At 44.0% G+C, this 5,721-nt stretch overlaps 1 long non-coding RNA gene across 1 annotated transcript; it reads left to right on the top strand.

Moving 5' to 3' along the window:
* The first annotated feature begins 1,164 nt into the window (after nucleotides 1-1,164).
* Nucleotides 1,165-4,623, top strand: LOC147992943 (uncharacterized). The gene is made up of 2 exons (XR_015615428.1): nucleotides 1,165-1,308; nucleotides 4,401-4,623. It is a non-coding gene; the product is annotated as an uncharacterized LOC147992943 (long non-coding RNA).
* Nucleotides 4,624-5,721: the final 1,098 nt, after the last annotated feature.

Below are 5,721 nucleotides of genomic sequence, written 5' to 3'. Positions count from 1 at the left end.
AGTAGCACGTGGCTGATCATGATGATCAATGTCCTCCACTGGATCTCGATAAGGTTTGTGCGACACGGTTTTTTCCTGGTGTGGAACGCCACACACATCCTTACCAATTTGTCTTCCTTATAAGGGGAGGTTTATTCACGATGGGATATGGGTGCTCCATGTGATAGTTCACGAGGTTAAGGTATAATGTTAAATGGGGGTGTTCCTTAAGCTGGATTTCTAGAAGGCTTATTACTACCGCTTGGACTAGTTCTTCCCGCATCAGGTTCTTGAGCGGAGCGGTTTTGATGATCATTGGTGTTATTGTATCATGCAAACCATTATGAGTCGTAGCACCACCATCATCAATATTAATGGGGAAGTGGGCACCTATTTTAGGTCTTCACATAGGGTGATGCAGGGAACCCTATTTGCCCCCTTTTTAACCTTGCGATTGACACCCCGACGAGCTAAGATAGCCAACCACAAAGGATCGAAACAGAGGTAGGAGAGAAGAGTGATGGACATCATGCACATACGTTGTCATTTGATGTAGGAGGTTGAAATGTATCTGCCAGACACCTCACTTGCGCATATTGGAGCATTTCCATTGCTCTAGCCGACTCAATCTGTGCCTTCCTTATTGGTTGGTGTTGGTTGTTCGGCTAGCTATTGGAGTTGGTGTAATAACTCACTAAAGTATCCTGGTTCGGAACATGACACGACAAGAATAGAGAGCAGTCCGGAACTTTCATCTTGCCAGGGATGATCGGGCGCGCTGGGCACAACGGAGCCAGGTTCCGGAACATCCCGGTCAGTATTCTTTGTTTTTCTTCTGTTTTTACCCTTATTTTTACCTATCACTATTATTTATTAAATCGTGGAACATTTTTTAAAATTCGTAACATATTTAAATTCTTGAACATATTTAAATCCTAGAACATTTTTAAAATTCGTGAAAAAATTAAAGAATTTTCGAAAAAAATTATTTATAACCTGCGAACGTAGTTTCAAATTCATGTAGAGTAGTCTTTTAAATTTCGGAAAATAAATCACCATTTTAATAGAAAAATTGGTAGAAATAAAAGAAACGTGGCTAATAACCGATCACTGGCGCTCGCGGGGCACCGGGAGCGTTTCCTGGGACGGCCCACTTACGCTAGAGCGGTGGGTTAGGAGGAGCACTCTCTCGCCCGAACAGCCGACACCCGACACCGACGGAAGAAGAAGAAGAAGAAGAGGCGGCGGCGGCGGATCGAGTCGGCGGGAAGGATGGCGGCGCTCCTGCAGGCATGGAGGAGGCTGTGCTTCCGGATCGGGACAAGAACGGTACTTCTTTTCTCCTATATATATTTTCGCCCCCTCTCCCTGCTGCCCGCCCTCTCAAGCAGTGTTTACGGCGTGGGGACAAGAACAAGATCTACTAGGGTTGTCCATGGCACGGCCGTTGCTGCCGATTCCTCCATCCTCTCGACTCTTTAGCTTTCCAGATTAGGTTCCAGTTGTGATTTCCATAGCCCATTTAAGCACCGCAAAGAGTGGAGCTTTCTGTACTACAGGAAAGATGCAACCACAAAATATTCGAGCCAAAATATGTGAAAGTGCGCCACCTATTGTCCTTAGCTCAAACGGTTTAGGAAAAAAGGCTCCAACAGCATTCCACACTGCCAATCTTACTCCTGGTCGAGAGAGTTTTACTAAGACAATTGTTGATCCTGCAAAATATTCATAGTTATATCTGACATAACAATATCTAAACAAAAAAAACGCCCAAAGTTAATACCTAATTTTCTTTACTCTTGGTGTTTGTCATGTGGTTTGTATTTATTTTTTGCTCCAAAGTGTCAATCAGTTTGACCAGACTGAAAAACAGAAGATCAGGAACACCATAGGAAAAATGAGGTGATATCCATATAATGGTGTGGCAAAGTTGATATTAATTAATATGCAGGCTACACTATCATATTACGCTCATGTCTTAATTCTAGGGTGAGTTCATGACATGCCGAGCATTCTGAAAGTAATTAAGATTCTACAAAGTGGTATAAACTGGATGGCAATGAAAAACTTTGTAAACCTTCTAATCGTAGTTGGTATCCCCACTGGCATCTCCCCCTATACTATTATTCTTTCTCATGTATATGTTTGTTGTCTTTCTCATGTCTATGTTATGATAAAGACTTAACACTGAATGGATAATAAGGGATATCAACAAAGAAGCATGCCCATTGTTTTATAGATACCATTGATGTAAGTACATTGTGTTAAGTGAATTTACATCCATATATTATAAAACTATGTTGCAAATCCGTATACCAATTCATACCAGAATACTTTAGCCAATGCAAACAAACTGTTACCGTGAAGGACATGAAGCTTATGTTATTCAAGTAAAAAGCTAGCTACGTGTATTCACGAGCACATACCTGCGCTTGTATGCTGTAGCATCATCAAGTTCTCAACACCTACATCTGTGGAGTGCTCATGAACAAATAATTTGTAACACATTAGTGGAGGCATGCAACTTGTTCTATAAAAGCAACATGGACAGTGTAAAAAAATAGGAAAACTATTGGCAATGTTAGTAGTCATAGTGACCATAGTGCACTTTAACCAAGAAAGCTACCAAAGTTTTGCAATTTTCAGAAAGCACTTTGTACATTCGAGTCAATGCAAAATCCTCTTGAGCTAAAAATTCATTTCAAAACTTGTCCGGTTACTCTGGATGCAAAAATCCTAGCTACAAGGTACATACACATCAGATTTCTGAATGTTATATAATAGCATGAATAGGTGAGTTCATTTGCAGGTTAATGATGCCCAGAATGTGAAGGCCAAACTATCAATACACGAAGGCTCAACAACACAACACAGTTTGACCAAATTTGAGATTCCTCTCTCTTGTCCACTTACCTTGATAGGTCTGTATTTCTATTGAACTTCTAAAACAAAACTAGTACATCCATCGGCCCTTTATGACTCTGGAAAAATTGCAACAGTCATAACCATAGCTCCAATCCCCGCTTGCTCTCTCTCCCAAATCAACCTTCTACTGCAGCCTCAACAAAAATTTCCAGCCCCAATCCCAGTTGCACCGCATCACCTCACATCGTTCTGGAACCCGCAGGGTCGAGCTCCAGTAGTTGTAGCAGCAGCAACCTAACGGCTGGCGCTATTCACCATGGCCCCTTCCTCTCCTTGCAGTAACTTACTCGCCAGCCCGCTCTCTGTATGAGCCGACCTGGCTCGCTCTCTCCGCCACCCACACGCCGCTGGCCACCCCCTCTTCTCCTCCTCGTCTTCTACCCACCCCTCTGTACTGGATCCTCCTCACCCTGACGACCTCTACCCCCGCGCCATCCTACTCTCTTCCCACACCAAGCTCTGCCTAGGCCTCCTCCCCCCGCCCCCTCTGCAGATGTGGAGGATTCTCCCTGTTCCCTCTGTCCGGTGGTGGCCCATACCCCTCCCAACGACCAGACACTCGCCTCTGCTTCACTGCTTAAAAATAAGAGGAGATAGGAGAGGATCACGTTTCCGTCCTTGCCTTACCGGAGCCGGCGTGGAGAAGACAGAGGTAGCTGACGAGCCGCAGAAACGACGGTGGCGGAGTAGAAGTGATGGTGGCGGGCATGAGTGGTGGGTGGTGGAAGGCGGGGAGGGAGGCGTCTGTGGTCTGCAGCGTCCATGTGAGAGACGGGGATTCAAATTTTGCCAACGCGGATGGACAGCTACTGGAGTGGGCAGCTGGCCGGAGAACGATGATTTGTTTTCTGCAGAAGACGGGGGATTGGGGGCGACAAATGGCAAGTCGTGAAGTAGAGATGGGTTTGAAGTCATTTTCTAAATTTGACTGCTGTTGCTGGAGGTCCCACGTGTTATAGTAGGAGGATGAGGGTGAGTGAACTCACCACCAACTCAAATCTTTAGAAGTAGGAAAGATTGACTCATCCCAATACAAGGCAATGCTTCAAACCAGTCTCCATTTTATTCTTTTCACCTTCTCCTCACATGGACATGTTTCTGGCAAGAGGACAATCTTTGGGCAATAAGTGTGCACCAGGCGCACGAGCTTTTGAACTGTCCGTAGTTGCCCCAAACCCCGGCAGTTCCAGCTGATGAGACTCATGGCTCCTGACGGGCGTCGTCACTCGCGCCCATCAGAGTACCGATGGCCCCACGATCGGTTGCCACCTTTTCACCTTGCTGACATGTGCCCTGCCTATCCTCCTGTCTGCTACATAACTTCTTCCTGATTACAAGTTTTCAAGAGTTGCTCACCATCGAGAGCTCTATCCTCTCTCTTGCCTAGAGCAGACTGCACAATCTTTCCTGCGCTACCTTCAGATGCATGTACAATTGAAACTTGATGGCTTATCATCTTGCTTCTGATTTGTGTGTGTATGTATGTGTGTTTGCAGGGTCTTTTCAAGCCAACAGCTGCCCAGAGGGATGCCGAGATCCGGGCGGCCCTGGAAGTGTTTAAGATCAAGGATGTCGATGATATGGCTGTGAAGATCTTCTGGCGTCTCCGAGCAGAAGGTGTTAAAAATGTATCCCGTCATGATGTGACCGAGGTTCTCAAGATGGTGTCTGAGCTGCAGAAGGAGTATGGCATCAAGCAATGATGTCAAGGCAGTATCAAGAGGAGGTGGGGGGGGGGGGGGGGGGGGGTGATGTACAAATGGAAGGGGATCGGTATCAAGATATTTCTAAGTTAGCCTTTACATGTGTTCGTATCCAAATTCTCAGCTAATTAAGCATGATAAGTTGATAACCAATTTTATCATACTATAGGATTTGGCTAGAAGTTTCCTATGGTAAGCACTAAGATATGCAAATTTTGGCCCTTAGACCTCCATGATAAGTTGATAACCAACGTTTTATTATTCACTTCTGTTGGGGTGATAAATCCCTTCCATTTGACTGGTTGTACAGAGCCTGGTGCAGTCTGTGCTGATTCACGCCAGGTTGTATGAAGATCCGGAATACACTGCGAGTGTGTTTTTGTGTGATGTTTACATCAGCAGAAGTGTTTCAATGGCTTTTGGAATTTTTTCGCAGCATTACTTTTTCTTCTTGGCTTTGCCCGAGTTAGAACCATAAGCTGCACCTGTCCCTCATCTTTGTTAAGCTTAATAAGTAGTCTAAATTCTTAAAATGCAATCATTTGAGTCCTTTTGTGTGTGTTCCTGGTTGCGTATGATCTATGGACATTAATGAGGTGTTTGTTTCTCACAGTATCTTAACTGAAAAGTGTGCCGCTTAGAATTTTATGGGGCATTGTCTCGATTATATATCCACAGTGCAGTAAACTGAATTTAGTAGAGCGATGTAGTTCATTTTTACTGCAACATGGTCATGTACAGTAGCTAGGTTGTAGGGCACGAACTTCAGTTCACCTTTTTCTTGCCCTTTATTTTGATATTCTACTCACTGATTATGTGGTGTTTCCTGCACCCATGTTCTCATTGTGCTCTCAACTCCAACAATTTGAAACTTTTTGTCATTTACTGTTTTATTTAAGCCCGCTCACTTGCAAAAAATGCTGAACATGATTGATGTGCCTAGCTATGCAACTTTGCTGGTCATTCGTGTCTTCCTGCAGCATGTATATATATATATATATATATATATCATTTTGATGCTAGTTTCAAGAGTTGACACATAGCTGCCAAGCTGTATTCATCTATATCTTCTTTTTTGTAATTCTTTATCTTCATCATCTGTCTTTAATGATGG

This window comes from Triticum urartu, chromosome 1A (genome assembly GCF_056163025.1).
Source record: "Triticum urartu cultivar PI428250 chromosome 1A, HENAU_Tu73, whole genome shotgun sequence".
Classification (NCBI taxonomy): Eukaryota; Viridiplantae; Streptophyta; class Magnoliopsida; order Poales; family Poaceae; genus Triticum; species Triticum urartu.
Note: the sequence above shows the minus strand (reverse complement) of the source record. Positions and strands in the feature narration are given on the sequence as shown.